General features: G+C 33.8%; 1 pseudogene; it reads left to right on the forward strand.

The window, feature by feature from the left end:
- The first annotated feature begins 612 nt into the window (after positions 1 to 612).
- Positions 613 to 11,884, forward strand: LOC129319551 (probable leucine-rich repeat receptor-like protein kinase At1g35710; annotated as a pseudogene).
- The last annotated feature ends 15,057 nt before the right edge of the window (positions 11,885 to 26,941 follow it).

The following is a 26,941-nucleotide window of genomic DNA, read 5'->3' on the forward strand; positions in this document are numbered from 1 at the left end:
GAAGATAAAGAAAGATGTGGGGCGGAAACCACAGTGATTGAGTCCCTCCCATCTTAACTGGGCCAGTGACTTTGCCGTCCGTCCCTGACGAAGCTTCAGATTTGCTTCGTCTTTCATAATTTCTGTTCATAGCTCTCCCACTTGAAAACTTTTTATTTTTAGGATAAAAAAAACTGTTCTGTGAACAGGCAATCAAACCGGCCCTAAATCCTTTATTCCCTGCGGAATCCGAGATCTTACATTACATGAAGTTTCGTAGTTGACCGTGGTCAATGAATTTAGAAATCAAGAGAGAAGAAGTTGAGCCCCCCAAAAAAAAAAAAACATCAACAGGTTGTACGAAAATGATAATAATGGCCTTAGGAAAAATAATAACTTGTTTCACTTAGACCACCCCGTCAATGAAGCACAATAATAAAAAAAGACGCGTAAACAAATTTAGGAAAATGCAATGAGAATGACCAACCTCTAGCTAGCTAGCTTTCTATAAAGACCCTCCCTTTGCAGTTTGCACTCATTTGATGATAACTCTATTCATAAATCATAAACTAGTTATTATTGATGGCATACTTCAATAATTTTATGTCAGTTCCTCCCACAATGGTTGTAATAATGGTGTTATTCCTATTTTATTATGCTGCTGCCTTTGTAGAAGAGGAGAAACATGCCTTGATTCAGAGCAAATGGTGGAATTATCATTACACCAATGATAGTTGCTGTAATGACTCAGTCGACCCTTGTGAATGGGAGGAGATCACTGGCGATGAATTTGGAAGTATTATTGGGATTTGGACACCAAGCATCCCTCCACAGAAGACTCGCCTTACAGATCTTAACTTCACTCCATTCCCTAGTCTAGAAAGGCTAATGCTCCATGGAATGGGGTTGGTGGGTAGCATTCCAACTCAGATTGGAAGTCTTCAAAATCTCATCTTGTTGGACTTGTTTAATAACAGTTTTACTGGTAAGTTACCTTCCACGCTTGTTAATGAACCTTAGTCATTTAGAATTGGTTGATTTGAGTGACAATTAAATAAGGTTTTTCAACTTTGGGTTTTATATATGAGCAATCTCAAGTATTTATATCTATTCGATCAAAATTTTTTAAACATGAGATGCCCTCTTCAATTCAATCTTTGATGAAATTATAATAACAGCTTTTTGATTCTTAAATAAAATATTACTTTTATGATAACTACATTCAGTTGACCAATCTGAGTTTAAATAATATTTTTGGTCCTACTACTTTACCTATAAATTTGATTTCATTTGTTTGTGATTGAAATGGCACGTATCATTCCGACTCAAATTGAAACTCTTCATAATCTCACCTATTTGTAATAATATTATCTTTTTATATTTACCTTTATTTAATATGATAGTTTACTTTAAAATAAATCTGAAATTATTTATTTATGAAAGACATTTTTGGGGAAAAAATATTTTAACTATACCTTGAAACACTAAAAATGTCTCTCATTTTTAAACATAAAAGACCTTAAATTTTTTAATGAAAGGAGTATTATTTTTTAAATAATTTGGCCCTCATCATCCAAGCTCTGGTTCTACCCCTCATAATGGATTGTTAGATTATTATTCTAATTTGAAAATTAATAACAGAAAACCATTACACTAATAGAAATTTTAGGATAGAACCTGCTCCTTCCAAAAACTTTTGGGACAAAATTGCTCTTCAATCCATTTAGAATTTTCAACTAATGACCAATGTTGGTAAAACATTATTATAGGGAAAAATTGCATATTTTTGAAATTTTCAAGGTAATATTGGGCCAATGAAAAGTTAAGAATAGCAATTGCAACTATTAAAAAACTTTCAACGAAAATTTTCCCTTCAACCTGTTGACTATTAATGAAACAATGTATGGAAAAAATTCTATATTATATGCAATTTCTTTCAATTTTGGGTTTTACAAACAATTATCTCGAGTACTTGTATTTTTCATCAAATTCTTCTGCACGAAACCCCCTCTTAAATTTAATTTTTGATGAAATCACAAAATCTTCATGTTTTCCTTGAATAAAAATAATTGGTTTTCTAACTAACAAATTTTAATCACTTTAAATTTGAGTTCTAATAATATTTCTGTCTTTAATTTGGTTCAATTAATGTGATTTGATTTATAGGTACCATTCCAACTCAAATTGGAGCTCTTCAAAATTTCACATATTTAAGCTTGTCTAATAACAATTTGTTGGTGAGTTTCCTACTATACTTACCAACCTCTCTCAATTACGAAGGTTGGATTTGAGTGAAAGCAAGTTTTGTGGAGCCATCCCATTGAGTTTGGGGAATATAACCACCCTTACCCATTTGAATTTATCAGCAAATATGTTCATTTGTGGCATCCCATCTTCAATTTCAAGTTTGACAATGTTACAAGAGCTTGATTTTTCTAGAGACCAAATCACAAGTCCCATAACCTAAGTCATTGGGATGCTAAGAAATTTAGACACTTTGGATTTGAGTTCCAACAACATTTCTAGTCCTTTTCCTAATATAATCTATTTGACATGTTTGAAATCTTTAAATATATCAAATAACAAGATATATGGAAGCATACCATGGGAAATTGGAAGTCTCTAGAATCTACAATCTCTAGACCTCTTGCAAAACAAGCTAAGTGGAAGTTTGCCAACCTTTTAGTCTTGTGATCTTTTAGTTGTCAACTTTAGTCACAACAAGATTAGTGGCAAGATACCAAATAGCTTGAGCACATGTCCAAATATGCTACATATAGATTTGAGCTACAATAGTATCATTGGTAACATACTAAAAGAACTTGCTCAGCTAGAATTCATTAACTTGTCATACAATTTTCTTAGCAGTCAAGTCCTAAAGGAAGTCTATCGCAAATTTCCTCATAACATATTAAGTGGTAACAAAGAGTTAAATGGTCTAGACAAGAATCATTCTTCCTCTAATTATAAAAAGTTGTATTCTTACATGAAGACCATTCTTCTTATGACAATTTTTCTTGTCACCATCATTCTTATTTTGGGTTTCATTCTTTTTAAGATTTACAAGAAGAATAAGAAAACCAAAATTGAGAGAAGAGCATTAAAGAATGGAGATTTATTTTCCATATGGAATTATGATAGTAAAATTGCATATGAAGATATCATTGAAGCAATAGAGGGTTTTGACATCAAATATTGTATTGGAACTAGAGCCTATGGAAGTGTTTACAAGGCACAACTTCCTAGCGGTAGAATTGTTAATGGACCCCATGGCACAGATGACATGGCATTAATGGCAATAAAGCTTGAGAATAGTAATCATCAGTATAATGGCATGAAAGGAGCAAAGAGCCCAACAATTCCAATCCAATATGCTTAAAGACCCTTTACAACATATTGGAGGTCCAATAATAAGAGCTCCAACTAAAGCCATGAAGCAAGCCTTGTTTAGTCTTATGCAAGAAGTCCAAGAGTTTGGAGAGAATTGGGGCACTCCTCTCAAGCTTAAAGGAGAGCATCTAAGTGTGTATAATGTGCTTAAGATTCAAATCCATGAAGAGTCAAGCCCAAAAGGTGCAAACCCTAGCCCAATGCAAGGAAGACTACAAGTGGAGCCTCTTGCAAATAAGAAGGCATGAAACCTTACTGAAGAAGTCAAGGGTGACGTGATTGAGTCCTTTATGATCCCTTAATTGTCTCCTTAATTATTTTCTATTTTAGTGGTCCTTTAACTTGACTCCTTTTCTTAAGGAGCAAGACTAATCATAGTTACCTATTTTGAGTCTAGTCAAAGATTAGGATTAATTATTTTTAATTTTTAAGTTTTGTAATCCCATAATTTTAGGATCACATCTCCTAAATTATGTGGCTGAATTTTTTTTTCTTTATTTTATATTATTTTCTTTCTTCTTTTAGTATTATGAAATTAGGATTTTAATTTTAAAAAATAGTCTTCTCTATAAGGCTATATATATTAGGCATGCTCCTTCTTGTAAACAGAAGAGAAGTTAAATGAAATTATTCATTTTTAGAGTTTATAACTCTTGTGAGCCTTAGTGCTTTATGGTGGTATCTCGTGTGAGAAATAAGTGTGATCAACTCTTGTAGTGTCTTTGAAGGTTAAGGTTCCTAAAGGTAGGTGCTTTAGAGGATCTTATCCTTGATCATTATCCCGTTGTTTATTTTATTTCTTTCTTTATTTTCGTCATAAATTTCATCCCTTTCTTTTTTTGTGTTTTTGTTGTGTTTCAGGATTCTGTCCCTAAACTAGCACGATTTGCTTTCGCATCCTCTATCAGATTGGTATCAAAGCTTTGGTTGTTAGTTTTCTAATTGTGGTTTGAATTCTTGTCCTTTCTTCTTCTTCTTCATTTTTGTTACTTTCATTTTCTTCTTCATCTTGAGTTATTTCTTTTTGTAATCATCTCTTATCTACCCCATCTACTTCTATCTTTTGGTTTTTCTCTTCTTCACCTTTGTGACTTTTCCATCTTATGTGAGTTCTCATTTTATTAGCCTAGTAAAAAAAAAAGAAAAAAATACCTAAAAATTCATGCAAAAAAAGGCAATAAAAAGTCTTAGTGTGTTAAAAAAAGGAAAAAAATTACAAAAATGTGAAAAAAAATTACAAATATATATATATATATATATATATATTGTTGTGAGTTATGATTGTAGGAAAAGGATATTCTTGAACTCCAAGTCATTAAGAGATTGTCTAAAGTGAAAAGTAAACTTGGATGGTAAGAAAATCTTCTACTTTGGTCACTTTCTTATTTTTAATTTTTGGTAGCACTTTTGAAATTCACTACTCTCCTATTTTGCTATTTGTGCTACTTTTCCATTCTATTTGGCTTCCTATTTTTGTCTTTGAGTATTTGACTCTTTGACTTTCATTTCTTTCTTTCCTATTTTTATTTCTTATGGTTTTCCCTTTTGCAAGCTTGATTTTATTTGAAAATTTTTCTTTCCTATTTGTTTCAAAATTTCAAAAATTTGCGACAAAAAAAATTCTCTTTTCATCTTGTGCTTGTTTTCTAGCTTTTTTTTTTTAATTTAGAAGATGTTTACTTGGTTTTTTCTTAGTTTCTTGATTTATGTTTGGTTTTACCATTGAATTCTATCCACAAGCTTAGTGAGTGATAAAAGGCAAGTGTGTTTTTCATCATTAAAAAAGCCATTGTTTTTAGTAAAACATGAGTGACTTTATTTCTCTTGAGAGTAAACATATGAGTTTGTGTGTGTGAGGATCCATTTTTATCTTATATGGTTTCTAGTGCTTTTGTGAACATGAGTAATAAGGATAAATCCCCTAATGTTGATATGAACTTTGTTTTAGAACTTATTAAAACACAGTTGCAGTAGTTTCACTTGGAATTTGATCATAGGTTCCATAAGGAGGATAAAGATGAGCCGAAGACTTCCTCTTCTGAAGGGAAGAAGCATTAGACCCCTAGCGATGATGAGGAGTATAAAGAGCCTCCTTCTCCTAAGAGAAAGAAATCCTTAAAGCGTGATGTTGACTTACCAAGCCAAAAAACTAAAGTATTCTTCATTCAAGGGTAACAACAATCAAAAAAATACCTTGATTGGGAAATGAAGATGGACCAAATCTTAATGACTCTTAATTTGTCTGAGTCAAGGAAGGTAAAAATTGCTTCTTTGAATTTCACTGACTATGCTGTTTATTGGTAGTAAGGTTTATAATACAAAAGAAGCCAACTTGAAAAAAAGCCCATTAAAACGTGGGAGAAGCTTAAAAGATACATGAGAAAGGCTTATATCCCTAGCTACTACTACACGAAGCTGAATAAAAAATTAAGGATGTTTTCTCAAGGATCTATGACTGTGAAGGAGAATATGCATGAGTTGAATATCTTGAAGTTTCATGCAAACATTCAAGAGAATGAATGTGAAACAATATCAAGAGTTATGGATGGCTTCAGGTCGGAGTTGAGAGATAAGCTTGACTTGTACACTTTTGTGGACAAGGAAGAGCTCATACAAAAAGCTATAAAGTTAGAGCAGAGAAATAAGAACAAACATTCTAAGTCTTCTTAGAAAGACTCCAAGGCAATTTCCAAATGGAAGGATTCCAAGGCCAAAGATACATCCAAGGCTAAGGAAGAAGTGAAGACTAAGTATGAGGGTAAAACTTCTAACCTTAAACCTTCTTCTTATTCATCTAACACCTCTTCTATTAAGTGTTTTAAGTGCCATGATATGGGCCACATGGCAAGAGATTGTAGCAATAAAAGAGCTATGATCTTTAGAGATGATAGTAGCTATGATAGTGTGCATGAAAGTGATAAAGATGATGCTAATAATGTTGATGATGATTCTACCTCCCATGAATCAAATGATGAGCTTGAATGCAATGGTGTTGTTGACTTTATCTTGGTGGCAAGAAGAGCTCTCAATATTCAACCAAAGGAGGATGATGAACATAAGCAATGTGAGCATATTTTTCACACTAGATGCTTCATCAAAGAGAAAGTGTGTAGCATGGTAATTGATGGTAATATTTGCACTAACGTAGCTAGCACTTTACTTGTAGATAAATTATCTCTAACTTTGATTCCACACTCTAAGCCCTACAAATTGCAATGGTTGAATGATTGTGTTGAAATTAGGGTTTCAAAGCAAGTGTTGATTACTTTTTTGTTGGGGTTTATCCTTATGATGTATTATGTGATGTAGCCCCTATGCTTGCTAGACACTTGTTATTAGGTAGGCCTTAGTAGTTTGATAGTAAGGATACCCATGATGGTTTCAGAAATTGTTTACAAGGTGCCTTTCAAAGGCACAACTGTTATATTAAATCCTCTTAGGCCTATCCAAGCCTATGAAGATCAACTAAAGATTGTCAAGATTACAAGCAAAAGAAAAATCTCCTTGATTGTGGCATGAGTGAGACAAAAAAGAAACAGAGTATTACTTTATTTGAAAATCAATTACAAGAGAGAAAAAACAGTAGTGAGAAGGTAAGAAAAGAGAAAAATAGAATGGCGGGAGTGAAAAAAAATAGTGAAAAGAAAATATTATTGTGTGGGATAAGTGAGATTCAAGAGGCTTTGATGAAAGAGTGAGTGAACTCTTATTGTAATTCCCAAGAATATTTATTTTTCTATTGACACTATTGACCCTATTTTTCCTTTTAGTGTTGTCTCTTTGTTATAAGATTATGGAGATCTATTCCTTAATGAGGTTCTTAATAGACTTCCTCCTTTAAGAGAAATTAATCATAGAATGGATTTCTTTCCCGGAGCTACTATTCCAAACAAGCCTACTTCTAAGGTTAACCCTGAAGAGACTACGGAGGTCCAATGCTAAGTAGAGGAATTAATTATGAAAGGCTTCGTGCGTGAGAGCTTTAGCCCTTGTGTTGTCCTTATTATCTTGGTGCCCAAAAAAGATAAATCTTGGAGGATGTGTGTTGATTGTAGAGCAATCAACAAAATCATTGTAAAGTATCGTTACCTTATCCCTAGACTTGATGATATGCTTGATGTGTTGCATGGTGCTTCTATCTTTTCTAAAATTGATATTAGAAGTGGTTATCATCAAATTCACATAAAAGAGGGTGATGAATGGAAAACTACCTTTAAAACTAAGTTTGGATTATATGAATGGTTAGTTATACCTTTTAGTCTGACTAATACTCCTAGTACTTTTATGGCATTAATGAATTGTTTTTAGAAAGTTTATAAGCAAGTTTGTTGTTGTTTACTTTGATGATATTCTGATTTATAGTAAATCTTTGACTGATCATATGAATCATTTTAAAACTGAGTTTGACATCTTGAGGGAATATAAGCTATATGCTAATTTCCAAAAGTGTTTTTTTTTTTTTTGCATGGACTCTGTTATCTTTTTGGGATTTGTTATTGGATCACAAGGAATTCGTGTGGATGAGGAGAAAGTTAAGGCTATTCGTGAATGGCTAACCCTTAAGAATGCAAGTGAAGTGAGAAGCTTCCACGGCTTAGCAAGCTTTTATAGGAGATTTGTTAGAGATTTCTTTAGCATTGTTGCCCCTCTTAATGAACTTATTAAGAAGAATTTGACCTTCATATGGGGTGAGACACATGAAATGGTTTTCTAAACCCTAAAGGATAAATTAACTAATACCCCTTTACTTGTTTTGCCCAATTTCTCTAAAGCATTTGAAATTCAATATGATGCTTTTGGAATTGGTATAGGTATTGTTTTAATACAAGATTCTAAGCCCATAGCTTACTTTAATGAAAAGCTACATGGTGCAGCTTTGAATTATTCCACTTATCACAAAGAGCTCTATGCTCTAAAGAAGGCCTTAGAAACATGGCAACACTATTTGTGGCCCAAGGAATTCATCATTCATTCTGATCATAAAAGTTTAAAGTTTCTCAAGTCTCAAGGTAAGTTGAACAAGAGACATGCTTGTTGGATGGAGTTTATTGAGACCTTTCCTTATATGATTAAGCATAAGCAAGGAAAAGAAAATGTCGTTGCTGACGCCTTATCTCAAAGGTATATATTACTTTCCTATTTGCATGCTTAATTACTTGGTTTTGAGATTCTAAAAGATCTTTATAAATCTAATTCTGATTTTAAAAATATTTAAAAATCTTGTGAAAATCATGGATCTAGTGATTTCTTTGGATTTGATGTATTTCTTTTTAAGAAAAAAATTATGCATTCCTATTTATTCTATGCGTGAGTTGCTTACTAAGGAAGCACATGTTGGTGGTTTGATAGGACACTTTGGTGTAGAGAAAACTTTAGCTATTTTGTCTGATAATTTCTTGTGGCCTCACATACAGAAAGATGTCATATCTGTTTGTGATAAATGCATTAAATGTAAATAGGCAAAATCTAAGGTCCAATCTCATGGACTTTACTCTCCTTTACTCGTCCCCTCTCACCTTTGGGAACATATCTATATAGATTTTGTAATTGGATTATCTAAATCTTCTACAAGCAAAGATTCCATATTTGTTGTTGTTGACAGATTCTCTAAGATGGCACACTTTATTGCTTGTGCTATGACTAGTGATGCTATCAATATTGCTGACTTATTCTTTAAAGAGATTGTTCATTTATATGGTTTACCTAAGACTATTGTGAGTGATATGGATGTGAAGTTTCTTCATCATTTTTGGCATACTCTATGGCATAATTTGGGGACCAAGTTACTTTTTTTTACTACTGTCCATCCACAAACTGATGGTCAAGTTAAGGTAGTCAATAGAACTATGACTACACTACTAAGAGTGATAATTCAGAAGATTTTGAAGAATTGGATGAATTGTTTACTCATTAAATTTGCTTACAATAGGGCTATTCATTCTTCTACTTCTCATTCTCCATTTGAAATTATTTATGGTTTCAATCCATTGTCTCTTATTGATATTTTACCTTTGCCTTTTTTTGAGCGTGCTAATACTGATGGCAAGAGAAAAGCTGAGTTTATGTAGGATTTACATGTTAAGGTTAAAGCAAACATAGAGCGAAAGAATGAGCAATATGCCAAGAAAGCTAATAAAGGCAGGAAACATGTGATCTTTGAGCTCGAAGATTGGGTTTGGTTACATTTAAGGAAAGAGAGATTTCCTAATCAAAGGAAATCCAAACTTCAAGTCTGAGGAAATAGACCTTTCCAAGTTTCAGAAAGAATTAATGATAATTCTTACAAGATTGATTTTTCTAGCTCTTATGGAAATTTTAATGCCACATTCAATGTTTCTAATCTATCTTTATATGATTATGCATATTCAAGGACGAATCCTTTCCAACTGGGAGGAAATGATGGACCCCATGGCACGGATGACATGGCATTAATGGTAACGAAGCTTGAGGATGGTAATCATGAGCATGGTAGCATGAAAGAAGCCCAAGGCAAGGAGCAAGAAGACCAACACTTCCAATCCAACATGCTTAAAGACCCTTTACAACATATTGGAGGTTCAATAATAAGAGCCTAAACTAAAGCCATGAAGCAAGCATTGCTCAATCTTGTGTAAGAAGTCTAAGAGCTTGGAGAGCATTGGGATACTCCTCTCAAGCCTAAAAGAGAGCATCTAAGCATGTATAATGTGCTTAAGATCTAAATCCACGAAGAGCCAAGCCCAAGAGGTGCAAACCCTAGCCCAATGTAAGGAAGACTGCAAGTAGAGCCTCTTGCAAGCAAGGAGGCATGAAACCTTACTGAAGAAGTCAAGGGTGGCATGATTGAATCCTTTATGATCCCTCAATTATCTCCTTAATTATTTTCTATTTTAGTGGTCCTTTGACTTGACTTCTTTTCTTAAGGAGCAAGACTAGTCATAGTTACCTATTTTGAATCTAGTCAAAGATTATGATTAATTATTTTATTTTCTAAGTTTTGTAATCCCATAATTTTAAGATTACATCTCCTAAATTATGTCGCTGAATATTTTCTCCTTTATTTTATATTATTTTCTTTCTTCTTTTAGTATTAGGAAATTAGGATTTTAATTTTAAGAAATAGTCTTCTCTATGAGCCTATATATATTAGACATGCTCCCTCTTGTAAACAGAAAAGAACTTGAATGAAATTATTCAGTTTAGAGTTTATAATTCTTATGAGTCTTAGTGCTTTGTGAAGGTATCACGTATGAGAAAATAACGTGATAAAAAGCATGATCAACTCTTGTAGTGTCTTTGAAGGTTAAAGTTCCCAGAGGCAGATGCTCTAGAGGATCTTATCCTTGATCATTATCCTATTATTTGTTTCATTTCTTTCTTTATTTTCATCATAAATTTTGTCCATTTCTTTTTGATCTTATGTTTTTGTTGTGTTTCAAGGTTTGTTTCCTTAAATTAGCACAATTCTAGGCATCCTCTATCAATTGTTGCATTGAAAAAACTTCATAGAAGTAAATATGAACATCCATCTTTTGCTAAAAGTTTTCACAATGAAGTGAAGATGTTGACTGAAATATGACATCATAACATTGTAAAGCTTTATGGCTTTTGTTTACACAATCAATGCATGTTTCTCATATATGAATACATGGCAAGAGGAAGCCTATTTTATATGTTAAATCAAGAAGATGAAGCTAAAGAGCTAGATTGGAACAAGAGGGTGAATGCTATTAAAAGAATAGCAAATGCTTTGTTCTACTTGCATCATGATTGCACTCCTCCAATTATCCATCGTGACATAACAAGTAGTAATGTATTGTTAAACTCAAAGATGGATGCTTTTGCCTCTAACTTCGGCATAGCTAGAATCCTTGATCCCAATTCATCCAATCAAACTCTTCCAATGGGTACTTATGGCTATATTGCTCCTAGTTAGTTTTTTTCCCTCTACTATTCTCTTATCATATTGTGTTATATCTTATATAATTGATTTTTGGTTTATTAATTACAGAGCTTGCATGCACCTTGGTTATGATAGAAAAATGTGATATTTATATTTTTGGAGTGGTGGCATTAGAAACAATTATTGGAAGGCATCTTGGAGATTTAATACAATCTTTGACAGGCATCTCTAGTGAAATCATTTTTCTAAGAGATATCATAGACTCATGTCTCCCGCTTCCCATACAAAGAGATGCTCAAGATGTGATTCTTTGTGTCAGAATAGCATTAGCATGCTTGCATCCCTCACCAAAATCTTGACCATCAATGAAACAAGTCACTCACAAGCTTTGCTTTTCCAACCTCACATTAACCGTTCCATTCAATGACATTTCACTCCAAAATTTGATGAATCAAGATGTACATATATTATAGTAAGACTCTAGGAGAAGTTTGATATATGATTTATTTCTTTCAATTGATATATATATATATATATATATATATTGTTTGATTGTCTCCAAAAACCTTAATTTCTTATGTATATGTTTTTTGGCTATAGGTTGTGATAAATGTTTTCGGTAAACAACAATAGGATATCCATATAGAATTAGAAGAAATGTATACAAAACTCATAAGATTGTATGATTTTTTTTAAAGTCTTAAAAGTGTAATTAATAAAACTATTATATAATAATATTTCTATAAAAATTAATGGAAACATTAGGAACAATCATAAGTTGTTAAAAAACATGTTTTTGTTCTCAAAAGCCAAAAAACGCACATCTTCTAGTGGTTTTGGTCGTGCATTTTTGTATTTTTTTTTTTGTTCTCTGATTTGGGTAGTTCATTGCAGAAGATTAATTGAAGCATATGATTATTGGTTAATTTGGGAAAATAAAGGGTTTGAAGTATGTTGTAATTGGGGGCAATTAGTAGGGAACAAACTTTGAGGTAAGTTATGTTGATGCTAAATTAAATTAGCGCCCTGCCTCGGGCCTATTTTTATGCTGGTTTTGTATAAGTTGAATGTGTGACTATTACCACCAAATAAATAAGTGGTAGTGTATGACTTGACTTACCACGGGAGCACTATTACCGCTAATTTGGGGTCCAAATTAAACTACTTTTTTATTTTTTAAATAAAAATTTATAATATTTTAAATAAATATATTTATTATTAAAATGTATTATCCATATTTAATTAGATTAGTCTAAATTTAATGTTAAGTTTTTTCTAATTTTTATAAATTGATCATATAGATTTTGTGTGTACTGTTTAGATTCAAAAATTTTAATTTGTTATACTGCCTTCAGATTCAAAATTTTTAACTTGTTATACTGCCAGATTCAAAACAATTGAAAGCAAATTTGTATCATCTATTTATAAAAATTATAAAAAAATTAATATTAAAGTTAGACTAATTTGATTAAATATGGATGGTACATTTTAATAATAAACATATTTATTTAAAATATTATAAATTTTTATTTAAAAATGAAAAAATTTAAAAAGTAGTTTAATCTGGACTATCCATATTAAATCTATATGCTCTAGATTGGTTCAAGGGTGATAAACAGCAAATGTGCTCCTAACTTACCACCCTATGGAAGATTTAATCTTTCACGACAAAACTACTTTATTTTTCTTTTAAAATTGACCTATGTTATTAGATTTATGGTCTTTCTTCCCACTTACTTGCCTGAAAGGAAAAAAGCAGCAAATTGAGTACTTTTTAAGTTTGGATTGGACCCAGAAAACTTAAATAGCCTTTAAAAAAATTGAATTTGATCAAAACTTATTAAGATATATTTTTCTCAAAAAATTAAAAACAACCCCATGATTCGCTTACCTCTCCAAAAATTTGAGATTTTGTGCTTTTCAATTATCATATGACAATTTCTAGCAATGGTTTAACTAAATTGAACAATTGTTATCATGTCATATAAAACACTCATTGAGTGAATGAATTTAAGTCACTCATTACATCCAAATTTTAATCTTCATCAACTTGAATTCAGTAATATAATATTGTGGTCCCTCTAATTGATCAGGAACTTTCCTTAATTTGTCGTCTACATTAATGACTAATAAGGAAGTAAAATGAGCAACATGTTATATACGTCCCATCTATACATGATAAAGCTAGCTAACAACTACGTGATGGAGGATCTCGATGTCACTATACTTACATAATCTACGTGATACCATTAAAAACGACTCAACATGTTTGGACATTATTTGGCTCAGAAGAGCTTTTGCATCCAAAAGTGCGTTTAGACTGAAGCTGTCAAAAGTGCATTTTGATTAGGGATTCAGTTGGGGCTCTTTCCTTCGGTCTCCACTTCCGCTCATGCTCGGCCACTCCTCTTTTCTTTCTTCTCTCTTCAACCTCGAGCTTGATCGTCTGTATCAGCTCTTCGCCATTGCCTCCAGTGTCCACGCTCATTGCTGTCGCCATCCATAGAGGTTGTCTTAGTATGAAACGATGCCCATCAAGAGTCCACCATGACCAGATTATGAAGCAAGTCCACCATGACCATATTATGAAGCTGCAAAGGAACTAGAGGCTTTTTGTTGCAGTTGCAGCTGCATCTTTTTTTTTCTTGCAGAAGATGAAGAATGAGAGATGAAGGGGGAAGAAATGGTGGAACTAGAATGGGAAGAATGGGAAGAGGAGCGACCCAAAATATTATGTAAAATAATGAAAATATTGTCTTGAATATAAAAAATGTTTTTTGAATTTTTACATTTGATATTTATTACCAATAATTTTATAACAAAGGATTATCAGAAACGTGAATGTTTTTTATATTTTTATAAGGTTAACATGTGATAACGATGTATTCTCTATTATAATTAGAGTTCAAATTATAGAATATTATCAATTTTTTAAAAAAATTAGAATTTAATCTTTTGCAATATCAATTTATTATAAATTTTTAGAATTGAATATTTTGTAATTTATCAATTCATTCTACCATTTTTAAATTTAATATTTTTAATTTATCAATTTTTTAAAAAATTTTATTCAACATTTTTTAAAAAATGTAATTTAAAGTTTAATATTTTCTCTATCAAATTAATCACAAAACATATATAATAAAAGTTATTCCTTTTTTGTTATAATACATTTCAAGTAGCTTTTAAATCAAATCATCTAAATAAATTTTAATTAATGTGTCCAATTGACTTATAAAAGAGGTATCTAAATATAAATCACATTATAATTATATACTTTTATCATAACTTTAATTTGCTAACCCCAATTGGAATTTTTTTAATCTAAACACCCCACATGTTATTTTCAAATTCTTTGTTCAACTATTAACCTCAAATATTATACGAAGAGGACATCATTGGCGTGATTAATGGGCAGCAAGCTAAAATTAGTCATCTTTGTGTGTATGTGTGCTTGTTTGTGTATATATATCAAGTTCAGCTTGATAAAATGATATTTGGTTACTCCTGACTAACTTATATTTTTTAAATGGAACATTGACAAGATTGTTCTCAAAAGTTCAGCTTTTATTTCTAATTTTGTTTATTTTATGTATATATATATATATATATATTGTTGTTTGTAGTGATGTGGCTTGCCTGTTATGTTCCATAACTTGAGAACTTCTATAATATTTAGCAATGGTTTTGGAAACTCATCATTCATTATTAATAAAGAAAAGAATATAAGCACATTTGGCATAGAAAATGTAAACAAATTAAGAAAAAGTTTATGTGGAATGTGTGACTACAAGTTTGAATATTAAATATTTTTAATGTTTAGCTGATATTTTATATTAGCAATTGTTTGAGCTAAATTATGAAATGTCGCTCGATAGGTCATAAAACTATTTGGGTTGAGTGATTGAAGAGTCAGGCCCAATTTGAATAAAAGGGTTGTCCTCAAGTTCAATAGAAAGACACGATAGGATGAACATGCCGGAATCCCACCAGTTGCATATATTAGATTGTTGGCACATAAAGACACGATCCTAAGTGATCCCAAAATCTGCAGGAGTAGTATCATCTTGCCCAAGTATCTCGGTGAGATGGGTTGGTTGCCAAAAATGAAAAACACTGAGTAAAGACCATGTCATGAGTTTCGTGGGATCCCTGATTCTTCAGTAGAACGTTCTAGGTCATGAAGGAGAGGTCACCATCACTTTGACACTATAAATAGAATAAATTTTATATTTTTATAAGGTTAACATGTGATAACGATGTATTCTCTATTATAATTAGAGTTCAAATTATAGAATATTATCAATTTTTTTAAAAAAATTAGAATTTAATCTTTTGCAATATCAATTTATTATAAATTTTTAGAATTGAATATTTTGTAATTTATCAATTCATTCTACCATTTTTAAATTTAATATTTTTAATTTATCAATTTTTAAAAAATTTTATTCAACATTTTTTAAAAAATGTAATTTAAAGTTTAATATTTTCTCTATCAAATTAATCACAAAACATATATAATAAAAGTTATTCCTTTTTTGTTATAATACATTTCAAGTAGCTTTTAAATCAAATCATCTAAATAAATTTTAATTAATGTGTCCAATTGACTTATAAAAGAGGTATCTAAATATAAATCACATTATAATTATATACTTTTATCATAACTTTAATTTGCTAACCCCAATTGGAATTTTTTTAATCTAAACACCCCACATGTTATTTTCAAATTCTTTGTTCAACTATTAACCTCAAATATTATACGAAGAGGACATCATTGGCGTGATTAATGGGCAGCAAGCTAAAATTAGTCATCTTTGTGTGTATGTGTGCTTGTTTGTGTATATATATCAAGTTCAGCTTGATAAAATGATATTTGGTTACTCCTGACTAACTTATATTTTTTAAATGGAACATTGACAAGATTGTTCTCAAAAGTTCAGCTTTTATTTCTAATTTTGTTTATTTTATGTATATATATATATATATATATTGTTGTTTGTAGTGATGTGGCTTGCCTGTTATGTTCCATAACTTGAGAACTTCTATAATATTTAGCAATGGTTTTGGAAACTCATCATTCATTATTAATAAAGAAAAGAATATAAGCACATTTGGCATAGAAAATGTAAACAAATTAAGAAAAAGTTTATGTGGAATGTGTGACTACAAGTTTGAATATTAAATATTTTTAATGTTTAGCTGATATTTTATATTAGCAATTGTTTGAGCTAAATTATGAAATGTCGCTCGATAGGTCATAAAACTATTTGGGTTGAGTGATTGAAGAGTCAGGCCCAATTTGAATAAAAGGGTTGTCCTCAAGTTCAATAGAAAGACACGATAGGATGAACATGCCGGAATCCCACCAGTTGCATATATTAGATTGTTGGCACATAAAGACACGATCCTAAGTGATCCCAAAATCTGCAGGAGTAGTATCATCTTGCCCAAGTATCTCGGTGAGATGGGTTGGTTGCCAAAAATGAAAAACACTGAGTAAAGACCATGTCATGAGTTTCGTGGGATCCCTGATTCTTCAGTAGAACGTTCTAGGTCATGAAGGAGAGGTCACCATCACTTTGACACTATAAATAGAATAAAAAGCACAAAAGAAAGACAGTCAACACTCAACAAGGACTTGCATTCTACACACATAGCTTTTTAGGTTTATTAGTTAGTTTTTATCTTCAATTTAGACATGTAACCTTTTCACACTTTAATAAAAATTAAAAAACACTTGTTCTACTACTTCTTGCATATCTTTTACATTCGAGTGAACTATGGTAAGGGAGCTTGTAACCCTTTTATTATCAATTGAAACTCAACATCTCTGGTTATTTGTTGTCCACACCCGGTTTCTAGCTGCACCAAATGCTTCTCATGTAGAAAGGGGAAGAAATAAAGGTGGTCTGGGTTAAGGATAAACCCTTCATGAAGGTCACTAACTTTATGGATGCAATGTATTATGACATTGATGTGGGCTCATTTACATTTCAAAGGGCACAAGAGGATCCAAACAGAGCCCTTCCATGCAAAACAACATCTAGTGCTATTATGCCTCTAACATCACAAAGGCATGAACCCATCATAGAATTGATGGATGATTGAGTCAAAGCATAGAAAGGTTGTAGCAGTCGCGACTATTCAAAAATTATGGTTGCATAACATACAGGAAAGATTGGAAGAGTATGGACCCAAGACTTTTGGGACCGAGGTCATATATGAAGATGAAACATAGAAACTAACACAACTGCATAAGCTAGGCCCTGTATCTCTAAAGTTCAAAGACATAGCCCTGAAGGTATAGGATCCGCTGGAAGAAGTAAACCTCAAGTCTCTAGATGAACCGAGGATCACCTTCATTAGCTCACTATTAAATGAAGAACAAAATAATGCCATTAAGCAAGTGCTATAGGAATTCAAGGATTACTTTGCAAGAGACTATGATGAAATGCCAAGGCTGGCAAGATAGTTGGTTGAACACAGGCTTCCTATAAAACTGAACTATAGATCGTATCAACAGCTCACTAGGAGAATGTCAATTGAAGTAGAGGTTTGAGTAAAGGAGGAGATTAAACGCCTCCTACAGGATGAATTTATATGGCCTTACAGGTATGCTCAATGGCTCTTAAATATAGTCCTAGTAATCGAGAAAAATGGAAAGCCACAGGTTTGTGTAAATTTCTAGAATGTAAACTCGACCATGCTTAAAGACGTGTATGCAATGCCCATTGCAGACAAGTTGATAGATGCTGGGGTCGAGAATGCATTATTATCATTTATGGATTATTTCTCAAGATATAATCAGATATTTATCGTGAAAGAGGATATTCACAAAATTGCTTTTAGGTGTTTGGGCTCTATCGGGACTTTCAAATAGATAGTCATGCCATTTGGTCTGAAAAATGCCGGGGCCACTTATCAATGGGCTATGAATGCCATCTTTCATTATATGATAGGAAAAAATATGGAGGTATACATAGATGATATAATGATCAAATCAAAAAAGAACACAATTATATTGAGCATGTGAGGACGAGCTTTCTTCGAATAAGGGAAGTAGGCCTTAAATTAAATCCACTTAAGTGTGCATTTAGTGTAAGTGCAAGTAATTTCCTTAGATTTCTGGTCCACAAAGGGGGATTGAAGTAGACCAGAATAAAGCACAAGCTATTCTGGAAGCAAAGGCACCAAGCAGTAAGAAGGAGCTTCAAAGGTTTCTAGGCTAAGTTAATTATCTCAGGCATTTCATTTTGAATCTGGCAGGAAAGACAAAGGAGTTTTCTGAGCTCTTAAAACTTAAAGACGTTGAGGAATTCACCTAGACTGAACACCATTAAGTGGCCTTTAACAAAATCAAAGGACACTTGACAAGGCCCCCAGTCTTAGCAGCCTCAAGGGAGAACACCCCATTTTTATTATATTTAGCTTCCACTGTCACGTCCATAAGATGTATGTTAGCCTAAAACGTTGATGGGGGATATGGGCAGGTGGTTTATTATTTAAGTAGGTGTTTGACTCCCACAGAGACTAGATACTCAACTGTGGAGAGAGCTTGTATAGCACTGTATTATGCTTGTACCAAATTAAGGCATTATATAATAAATACAGTTGTATATGTGGTTTTGCATTCTGATTTAATTAAATATATGCTTAATCGGCCAATCATGATGGGCCACATAGGAAAATGGAGCTTGGCCTTAGTGAAATTTTTATTAATATTCTTGCCCCAAAAATCAATAAAGGGCTAAGCATTAGCAAATTTTCTGGTGGCTCAGTCAGGCTCCCCGAAAACGAAAGAGAACTACCTGTGTTTTCAGTAGATCTGGGGTCCTGGGTACTTAAGTTTGATGGGTCTAGCACCGAATAAGCATCTAAGGCCAGGATAGTAATAACTTCTCCTATTAAGGTAAAAACTATCTTATCTCTACAATTAGATTTTGAATGTACTAACAATTAGGCTGAATACAAAGCACTACTTACAACTTGAAATCCTTTAGGAAATGAAGGCTCGCAATGTAGTTATAGAATGGGATTTTTAGTTGGTCATCAAACAATTAACTGGTGAGTATAAGTGTACGAGCTTGGCTCTAGTAATGTATTATGCTGGGCCTTCTTAGATCTTGGAAGAGTTCAACGCTATAACATTAACACACGTTCCCCAAGCTCAAAATTGGGAGACCAATGAATTGGGTCAAATAGCATCAGGGTTAAGGTTGTCACCCGAACTCACCAGAAAGATAATTGTGGTGAAATGAAAAGAACATCCTTTGATCTCTCAGCGTGGTTTGACAGTATAGTATGGTGCAGTCTCGTAAGAGTTAGATCAGGATTGGTGAGATGATTTTAAAAGTTATCTATAAAATTCTAGCCCACAATATCCTTACAGAACAAGGATACGCACCTAACACTTCATTTTAATTGGAGATGAGTTATATAAAAAGGGCTTCGATAGGTTATTACTTAGGTGCTTAGCCTTCACTGAATACATGGAGGTCTTAAGACAAGTGCATGAAGGAGTGTGTAGGGCCCATCAGTCAGGGCCAAAGATGTAATGGATGGTGCGAAGGCATGGATACTATTGGCCATCAATGGCAAAAGACTGTATTGAATATGATAAAAGATGTAGGAAATGCCAGACTCACGAGCCAACACAATATGTACCAGAATCAGACATGCATCCAGTCATTAAGCCATAACCCTTCCGAGGGTAGGCTATGGATGTAATAGGGAAGATTTATCCGACCTCATCCAAGGGCCACTCATTCATCTTAGTAGCCATAGATTATTTCACAAAATGGGTAGAGGCTGTCCTTATGAAGAAAGTGGAACAGGATGACGTTATTAACTTTGTAAGTAAGCAAATTGTGTTTCGATTTGGGATTCCTCAAACGATTACAATAGACCAAGGGACCATGTTCACTTGAATTGACTTTAAAGCCTTTATCGAGGAAAGTGGGATCAAATTATTAACATCCTCACTGTATTACCCTCAGGCAAATGAGCAAGCTTAAGCTTTTAATAAAATAATCCTTGGAATTTTAAAAAAGACAATCAAGGAAAACCCTAGGGAATGGCATGTATGACTTTATGAGACATTATAGGCATATCGAACATCAAAGAGAGAGGCCACGGGCACAAACCCATATGTATTGACATACGGGCACGAGGTCATATTACCTATAGAAATAACAGCCCCTTCATTACGTGTTGCGAACAGTTTAGAAAGATCTTCCGAGGATTATAATGAAGCTAAGATGAATAAGTTAATTTAGTTGGATGAAATAAGTTTTCAAGCATTGGATTATATGATCACCTAGAAGAAAGAAGTTTCAAGAATATATAACAAAAGAATAAAAAAAGAAATAGTTTCGAACGGGCGAGCTCGTACGGAAACTTGTGTTGCCACTTGGTTCTATAGACCAGACGCTTGGTAAATTTTTACCTAATTAGGAAGGACCATTCCAAGTTAGTGAAGTACTTAAAGGGAACACGTATTGGTTATCTAGCCTCGATGGGACTTTGCACAGACATGATATAAACATAAAATACTTAAAGAAATATTGGCCATCATAATAACAAACTATCAAGGTCCAAAATGCAAAGAATTAAAGATCTGAGGCCTAGAACGGCCTCAGGATAAAGCAAAACATACAACAAGAGAAAAAAATTTCTATCCTTTTATTTATAAAGAATTATGATACAAGGGGAAAATGATATAAATCAAATAAGAAAAGAATAAAAAATATGTTTATTATTTACAATAGGCTTAGAGGACCTCCCACATAGCTAAAGCTATGTCTAGCTCAACAGATAGGGATTGATGTCGACCAAGGGTCGTCTTGAATTCTAACATTGAGTGAAACTTCTCTTCTGAGATGACCTGTGTATCGTCCAAGGCTTTATTGGCTACCTCTAGCTCGAACTCCATATTACCCTCTTCAGCCCATGGTAGCTTCTCTTTGGTGACTGCCAGTTGATGCTTCAAGTCAACCACCTTAGCCCACAATGAATGGAGATGATCCACACGAGGAGAAATTTCTTAGACCCGATCGTTGGCAATAGTTGTTCAGGCCTTGGTATCAAGATACTCATCCCTAATAGACTAGCTATTTGTTAAATAATCTGAAAGGAATGGGAGCTCTGTATGACAATGATTGATGATGCCGTGGTATTTCGGGACTTAGGTGTAGAGGAATGCCAGCTTAGGCATGGGAACGGCCTTCTCCATGGCGTCTATGGCCCGAATCATCTCCTTATAGTTCTGCTCAAAAAGTAGAAGCGGATCTCGGTTAAGTTGAAACTGAACAACCCTTCAGGCATCAAACACCATGTCAATTTCAAGAATGTGGATGTGGGCTAGAAGGGTGTCAATAAGGACTGCCCTTATTAAAGCAAGCTAAAGAGAGAAAACGCAAGTTAGCGATAGTAATAAAAGGAAAATAGACATGAGAAAAGAGCATAATAGATTGATACTTGACTCGGGTCTATGAATGCTTTGTCTCTGCCTGTGGAATGGAGGACATGGGTGGATCGTGCGGCTGATCATAAGGCTTTCTCGACACGACCTGCAAGTTTAGTAGGCTCAGACTTGCCCCGCGTTAAGGCACCATGAGTGAAGGCCAGAGCGACTATTGTGTTCTCCAAAATACGAGTACCAATAGTAGTAGGACCGGTGATAATCACTACTTGGGGCTTCTCTAAGGGCCTTTCAGATCCCCTTGTCTCAATAGCTCCCACTGAGCTGATGGGGGAACCACCTCTGAGGCCTTAGTAAAGGCAGTCTCCTGAATTCCATTAGCCTTGAGCCTGGAGTCACCATTTAGGGCTGTAGTAGAAACACCCTCTTGGTCAATAGCAGCCTTAAGAACTTCTAGGATACCAGCACTATCCAGGGACGTAACAGGTATAGCATGTCGAACCTTAGCGGCAACCATAAGATCTTCTACACCTTCCACCACCTCGTGGGCCACCTCACGAGCAATCTCTATAGGGTCCTCATGGACTGCCTCAGGAATTATAGCAAAGGCAAACTCTTGGGAATCTAGAGTTGTCGTAGGAATGGCAGAAGATGTGACTACTTGAGTTTCTAGCGTTGGCTTAGGTGTAGCAATAGAAGTCACCACATAAGGGTCTAGAGTCTAAGCTTCTAACCCTCCACAGTAAAGGTGACTCATCCTGCCATCATCAAAGTTAGTCGACAAGATCATGGTATGTTGGCGTTTCTGCATGCGCTTTCCCTTTTGGGGAGTAGGTCCGATTGAAGAAGGTATAGAGGAAGGTTAATTAGTGAGAGAGGGTGTTGTCTTCTTTCTCCTCTTATAGTCAAGTAAAGGAGATGGAGCCAGCCTCCTCTTATCAGCTCCATCTCCTTTATTTAAGCGGCTTGGGGGTGGCTCTTCTTAGATTTGAGCTTCTTTGGGACCGAGACAAGAGAGGCTACATCTTCCCTCTCAATCTCTCTAACTACAAACCTCAATGAAGGGGCTCTTTGGGTCTTCGAGGTAGAGCATCAATGTTCCCCCTCAAGAACTTCACCAACACATGTGACTATGTCCAATCATGGCCTACAAGGATTCAAAACACGTCAAATTATTTTAAAAAGCAAAAAGGGCAAACCTAGAGAACAACACTTACTGGTATGGATTTTTATTATATACCTAAAGTGTTGGGGCCACTATTTGTTGAAATGGAGGCAAGCATATCTACCTACCAGTTCCACCTTGCACTACTTTTGGATAGTGTGTGGAATAGCTCTTTGATCAATGGCTTCCTGGTTTAGCAACTTTACACTAACTTGAGGGGACAACCCTTGAGGGATGCACTGGCTCAACCCAAACTGGCCTACCACCAGTTGAGGGTGATAATACTCTAAATAGACCTTTAGAGATTTAAAGGAGGAATTGGTATATGGCAGCCATATTTTTCTTAGAGTGGTGGCTGAGTGGAAAACGTCATCTCTTAACAATGAGGTGGGCTTGTTCTTCCTGTCCACCAAGTATTTGTATCATGTAGGAAGGCAGTGGTTTGAAATATTAAAAGGCTTTAGGGTCCTCCACAAGGACCAGCTCTACTAACAAAAGAACTCGAAGAAGTTCTTTGATTTGTCCAGAGGATGACCACCCAATAAGTATGTGAAAGGTTGCTTGGTATGAGAATCCTCAAGAAAAGGCTCCTAACGAAGTAAAGGGAAGTAGGTGGTTGTCCACAGCTTCAAGAACCAGATGGGCCCATGGAAGTTGCTGAAGGGCTTCTTCATTAGGGACTCCCTCATGCCGTTATATAAACGGCATAGGAACATGGTCCCTAGAGCTATTTGGTTGCCACAGAGAAGCGACTGAGTGATCTACAAATGGAGTTGTATGTGCTTTCCTCCCCTGAGGGTCAAGATCTATTGGCTCAGTAGGATCCAAATAAAAACTAGATGTTCTATAGGGGTGATGGGCTCGTCAGTAAGTTTTTTGGAGAACAATTCCATGATCTTTGTATAAGAGCCAGTACCCTAAATCTTATTCTCCAAGTTGGTGGAGAGGGTGACGTAGGAGTCATGCCTCTCGGGGATAACATAGAAATTCTCCTCCCTGGTGATCGGTAGCCCTAGGTACATGAATACATCTCATAACATAATCAATATAGGACTCAACTGGAAAATAAAGGTATTACAGCCTGGTGACTAGAAACTTAGAAGGGCTATCAGCAGGTTAACTGGAATGTCAGCGTCGGCTAATAAAAGTTAGATGACATCATAAAGACCCATCTCTCTTTGCTGTTACTTGTGGGTCTGCCTCAAACATTTTACCCATTTGGTCCAAGCGTAGGGAGATTGGGGCTAGTTTTGAAGCTTTCAATAAGACGATTTAGTGAAAGCTGAAGTCGTCTGGGCTAAAATTAAGTTGCGGACTGAGGTCAGTGGCTATGAATTTGGCTATTAGGAGCATTCACCTTAGATAGGTCAGGAGAGATGGTCAGATACCTAATGTTGCTTTTGTTGGAGATTTAAAAGCTCTAGGGAGAGGTACTGGAAAGATAATAAATAGTCAATATTTTTATCCCAGATAAAACAAAAGGACCAAAGACCAAACAAAAGTGATAGGCTTACCAGAAGGCGACAGAATCATGGAATGATGAATCCTCTTGAAATAGAAATAGAGAAATATCAAAATAAGAACCTAATCAAAATAAGAAATATCAAATAGGAAATACGAATTTAACAATAAGATACGTACCGTCGTCAATCCTCCCAATAAAGCAATGGGATTCCTAATAGTAACTAAGGAATCGAGTAAGCTTCCAATGGAAATGGTAGATGGAGTAACAGTAGAGGCGATGGTAGTAGTAGAGAAAGCCATTTTTTAGCAAAGGGAAGATTGGAGCAAGGGATGCAAAAGCTTAAATGACAAGAAATGGCAAGAAGGGCAAGAGAAATGACCAGAAAAAGAAATAAGTTTATATTAATAAAGGGCGCTTAGGGACGAAGCGACGTTTCAGTTTTTTCAAATGTGCCACGTGGCTTATGTTATCAGCCACTAGCATGTGGGGGCAATGTTTGGGCTAAAATATGAAATGTCGTTTAATAGGTCATAAAGCTATTTGGCTTGCGTGATTGAAGAGTCAAGCCCAATCTAAACAAAAGGGTCAGCCCTGAGTTTAATAGAAAGCCATAATAGGATGAACATGCCGAAATCTTGCTAGTTAAAAACATTGGACTGTTGGCATATAAAGACACGATCCCAAGTGATCCTGAAATCTATAGGAGCAATATCATTGTGCCCAAATATTTTGGTGAGATGGGTTGGTTGCCAAAAATGGAAGACACTGAGTAAAGACCACGTCATGAGTTTTGAGGATCCCTGATTCTTCGGCAGAACGTTTTAGGTCTTGAAGGAGAGGCTGCCATCACCCTAACACTATAAATAGAATACGAAAGCACAGAAGAAAGATAGTCAATACTCAACAAAGACTCGCATTCTGCACTCATAGCTTTTTAGGTTTATCAGTTAGTTTTTATCTTCAATTTAGACTTATAACCTTTTCACACTTCAATAAAAATCAAAAATCTTGTTCTACCACTTCTTGCATATCTTTTACATCTGGGTGAACTGTGGTAAGAGAGCCAGGTATCCTTTTGTTATCAATCGAGACTCAGTGTCTCTAACACTTCTAGTTATTTGTTGTTCACACAAGAACAACTACCTTGATCATCTTAAAATTACAAACAATTCTCCCATTGGAAAATGACAAAATATAACAAAATATTTTCATTCTTATTAAATCAACATAAGAAATTGAGTTTGGGGCATTTAATGCCTCACTCTTCTAATACTCCTTGTAATATTACCCAATCTAATAATTAGTTTTGTCATTGATTTTTAGATTTCGTATAAGATGAAAGAAATTTTGGTATCTTACAGTGATAAAATAGTTTATTTTTATATTTTTCTATGATTTGCAAAAGAAAAATACCTAAAATTAAGAATTTATTATTATTTTAAAAAATATAAAAATTCAAAATTTTATTATTTCACCATCATAAGATATTAAAATATCTTTTTTATTATGTAAAAACTAATGATTAAAAAAAAGGCAACCATTAAAAAAGTGGGGATTAATTAGAAGGGTAGGGGATTAGAGGCCCACACCTAAGGAATCTATCTATTAATTTATAAAAGTGGAGTATGAAATTATTAAACCTACAAAAAGATTTATGCAATTATATGCTTTGGAGTTTGGCCGGTTCAGTGTGATAGTATTATTTCTTGGGAAAATTTCATTATAGGACCATATATGTGACATTGTTAGAATATGGCCCAATTAAATATGAAATTTCATTCCAATATAGGAGGATTGAAATGAAATAATTTTTTGGTTAAATGATCAAAATGCCCTTGATAGAAATGAAAAAAAAAATGTGAACTACTGCTTTATATGACTTGTGAATTTATCAGTCCCTAATTAAATTTGTACTTGTTAACAATATTACATTAATTGTTAAATTTTTTAATAAGTCCATTACATTGCTTGTTATTTATTTAACTTTGTTAAATTTATTATGACTTGTTAAATTATTAACTTATAAAATCCATTATGTTACTTGTTAAAAAAATAACATTAATTGTTAAATCCATAACAACACTTATGTAGTCCATAACATGTGAATATTTAACTTGTATAGGTTGGTAATACATTAACCCATGCTTGGTAATTAACTATACCAATCTTGATAAATACTTAACTAAACTTGTCAAATAGTTAAAATGAACATGAAAACATAATTATAAATACATTTCAGTACAAAGAAGGTTCGTTGTCAATTTACATTCCAAGCTTAGTATGGTAAATCCTTTGCGATTCTTTCTTCTCTACAATTTTCTCAACTTTACAAAGATTAACACTAAAGTCATTCTCAAGATTATCACTAATTAACTACACTTATCTGTCATATTTAATTTTACTAGTTAATTTTCTATCATGAGCTTGTCATTTACAGTATATAACTTGACTGACAATCTTGTTAGTTTTCTCCATCAAGCATTCACTTATAAATACACTAACGCTACTTATTTACTTCACAAAAGAACTTGTTATTTCACCATAGAAAATATTTTCAACAACTTGTCACAATTAAACTATCACTAGTTCGTTAAATCATCTACACTACATTGATTATAATCAATCACCCAAGTCAAC

Source organism: Prosopis cineraria, unplaced genomic scaffold (genome assembly GCF_029017545.1).
Source record: "Prosopis cineraria cultivar Desert tree isolate PC_DT_omini unplaced genomic scaffold, ASM2901754v1 PC9, whole genome shotgun sequence".
NCBI classification, from domain to species: Eukaryota; Viridiplantae; Streptophyta; class Magnoliopsida; order Fabales; family Fabaceae; genus Prosopis; species Prosopis cineraria.